Source organism: Rattus rattus, chromosome 6 (assembly GCF_011064425.1).
Source record: "Rattus rattus isolate New Zealand chromosome 6, Rrattus_CSIRO_v1, whole genome shotgun sequence".
Lineage (NCBI taxonomy): Eukaryota > Metazoa > Chordata > Mammalia > Rodentia > Muridae > Rattus > Rattus rattus.
In genome coordinates this window covers 37643774-37647418 of record NC_046159.1, presented here as the reverse complement: position 1 = coordinate 37647418, position 3645 = coordinate 37643774, and the positions used below count along the sequence as shown (strand labels likewise).

The 3645-nt window shown below is 39.8% G+C and overlaps 1 pseudogene; it reads left to right on the top strand.

The window, feature by feature from the left end:
• Positions 1-2649: 2649 nt before the first annotated feature.
• On the top strand, positions 2650-3138 carry LOC116904262 (annotated as a pseudogene).
• Positions 3139-3645: the final 507 nt, after the last annotated feature.

The following is a 3645-nucleotide window of genomic DNA, read 5'->3' as shown; positions in this document are numbered from 1 at the left end:
AAAGAACCCACATGCCCTTCAACAGAGGAATGGATATAAAAATGTGTACATCTACACAATGGAATATTACTCAGCTATCAAAAAACAATGACTTTATGAAATTCATTAGGTAAATGGTTGAACTGGAAAATATCATCCTGAGTGAGCTAACCTAATCACAGAAAGACATACATGGTATGCACTCACTGATAAGTGGCTATTAGCCCAAATGCTTGAATTACCTAGATGCCTAGAACAAATGAAACTCAAGATTTGGATGATCAAAATGTGAATACTTCACTCCTTCTTTAAAAGGGGAACAAGAATACCCTTGGCAGGGAAGAGAGAGGCAAAGATTAAAACAGAGACTGAAGGAACACTCATTCAGAGCCTGCCCCATAAGTGGCCCATACATATACAGCCACCCAATTAGACAAGATGGATGAAGCAAGGAAGTACAGACCGACAGGAGCCAGATGTAGATCGCTCCTGAGAGACACAGCCAGAATATAGCAAATACAGAGGCGAATGCCAGCAGCAAACCACTGAACTGAGAACGGGACCCCCGTTGAAGGAATCAGAGAATGAACTGGAAGAGCTTGAAGGGGCTTGAGACTCCATATGTACAACAATGCCAAGCAACCAGAGCTTCCAGGGACTAAGCCATTACCTAAAGACTATACATGGAATGACCTGGACTCTGACCTTATAGGTAGCAATGAATATCCTAGTAAGAGCACCAGTGGAAGGGGAAGCTCTTGGTCCTGCTAAGACTGAACCCCCAGTGAACGTGATTGTTGGGGGGAGGGTGGCAACTGGGGGAGGGTGGGGAGGGGAACACCCATAAAAAAGGGAGGGGGAGGGTTTAGGGGATGTTTGCCCGAAACCGGAAAGGAATAACACTCGAAATGTTTATAAGAAATACTCAAGTTAATAAAAAAAGAAAAGAAAATATTTATCCTCAACAAATTACATACATTCTTTAATGTTCATGCTGTACATTGTAGGTTAACATAGTTATAACTCTATCTCTATTTGCTATGATGTTCCTGTGTTGGATCACTATTCACAGAGTTTCAGGAGGCAAGCCTTCTCTGTTCTCTACTCAGCCAAGGAAACTGGGTCAGCTGGTCATATCTAGCTAATCAGTGAGGAACACTTATTGGGAACAGAGGATCTTTGTTAGGCCAGAAAACATGACATCATGTTGCAAAGGCCTGTGTGAATAAGGAAATCAATTAAACTTATTAATTTAATTACAATGTGCAGGAAACTGAGTATATCTCTGATGGCTTACAGATGAGTTAACACAATGTTCCTATTTTCAGTGACTACTTCATATAGAATACCTTATAACAAATCAAACTAGAAGAGATATGAACTTGGCTCTAGCAAAGAGGGAATTTTGGCTCTAGTAAGGAGAGAGTCAAAGAAGAAGAGAACATTCCAAGCAGAGATGAAAAGCATGGTCAGACTTTCCTAAGAGGTTTAACCTTGTGTGAGCACTCACAAAGAGCCTGGAGCCTGCAGGGCTGTGCCAAAGACAATTACTACTAAGTCATGGTGAGGTAACACGAGAGCAGACCAGTGTGTTTTTATCAAGGAATAGACTTCCTCATTCAGACAGGGATGTGCCCTGAAGGTGAGAAGTCATGTCACTTGTGATTGAATCAGATCACATTCTATTAACTGATGCCTCCAACTGGCCTTTTGCTCAATCACAGAGGTAATCTTGACTCCAGAGCACAGAGCCCTATCCTCCTTTATGCTACTTTTTCTTGGGCATGACAGTTGGGTACCTGTGTGAGAACATAGTTTGAGCCATTCTCAGCAGTCTTCTCGGTGGCTCAAAGCTCCTCGCTTCTAGGAAAATAGCAGAAAATGCTTGGCAACCCTCATCTTCAATTCTCTGGGTCTGAGGAAATCATAGAAGGAGGCATATGCCAGTTCAGGTGAGCAAGAAAGCCTTAGTTACTATTTCAGTAAGATGAGGACTGACTCTGCACTTGGGAGGACAGACAGGGGAGATAGAAAGCTGAGTGATCTCATAAAACATATCATTTTAGTTATGAGATATTTTTTATCTTCTGTTAATGTCACAACCATCTAAGTTCATTGGTTGATGAAGAGAGGAGGCTTACTTTGACTTGTTTAAGGGTTCAGTCTATGTTTTTGCTTAGTCTTTATTTAGGCAGCAGATTGTTCTGGAAGTGTATGGTGGAGGAAGTTTTTTAACCTGTAGCCATTGTTAACAAAGCTGGAGACTAAGCATTTATTTAACATAGGATCTTTTAGTAAAAATCAGGGCTAAGAGAAGGAAAGTATTTCTTAAAGGTCATGCATTCACAAAAGTCTCTACTTGAAAACTTTGATATTATTTTTTATTGTTAATATGCTTATTTTTGTTTTGCTTGGAGACATGGTCCTATGTACCCAGAATGGGATTAAGCCTGTTCTCTAGACCTTGAACTCTTGACCTTCTTGCCCCTACCTCCTACTTGATGAGATATAGGCTATGTGCTCTATATATGGCTATGTTATACTTTACTTTTATAGATTCATTAATGTTATTTGTTTTATTTTCATATAAAAATCACCACAGTCACCACAGAGCTTCGTTCTTGAAAGATTCATGTAAACAGACACTGCTGCCCCCTGTCCCAGCTTACCATGGTCAAACCCACAGTGTTTATAGACATCTTTGCTCATGGCAAGACCTTGGGTGGTAAGGCAAGATCTTTGAGCTATTTGCAGACAAAGTTCCAAAGACAGTAGAAAACTTTGATGCTCTGAGTACTGGAGAGAAAGTATTTGGATATATGCTTCCTTCTTTCATAGAATTATTTCAGGATTCATGTGCCAGTGTGTTGACTTCACAGGCCATAATAGCATTGTCAGTGGGTCCATCTGTGGAGAGAAATTTGAGGATGAGAACTTCATTATGATGTATACAGGTCATGGTATCTTGTCCATGGCAAATGCTAGACCAAACACAAACAGTTACCTAAGTTTTATTTGTACTGCCAAGACTGAGTGGCTTAATGGCAAGTATGTGATACTTAGGAAGGTGAAAGAAGCACAGAACACTTTGGGTCCAGGAATGGAAAGACCAGTAAGGAAATCACCATTTCTGACTGTGCACAACTCTATTCTTTTTGACTGCAGGACACTCCTTCTGTAGTTTGGAAGAGAACCCCCAGCCCATCTGCTCACCATTCCCTGTAATCTAGATTCTGAAGGAAGATCTTTGTGTTCCATATTTTCCTCGTTCCTGTCCAGGTCTATCTGTATAGCAGAGTTAAGTTTATGACTATGAATAAAAACTAAGAAAAAAAAAAGAGTCATGTACAAACCTTTTCACTTAGAATATTAGACTTTTAAGACTATTTATTAACCACATACTCTAAGCCTTAAGTCTGAGTAGTGTTTTCCCTAGTTATAGGCTTTTCCTTGCCATTAGCTGATACTAAGTAGATACCTATGCAAAAATAAAGTTTGTTCTCTCACGAAATGCCTCCTTTTAAACCATACCAAATCAATCATATTTTCAAGGAACATCTCACACCATCCAATTCAATTTCTTTAGCCATTGTCTCTTGAGAACCTTGTATATGCCAGGAAATGTAGTAAAAATTCAAAAATGAGGAAAATGGTTGAAGTTGTATC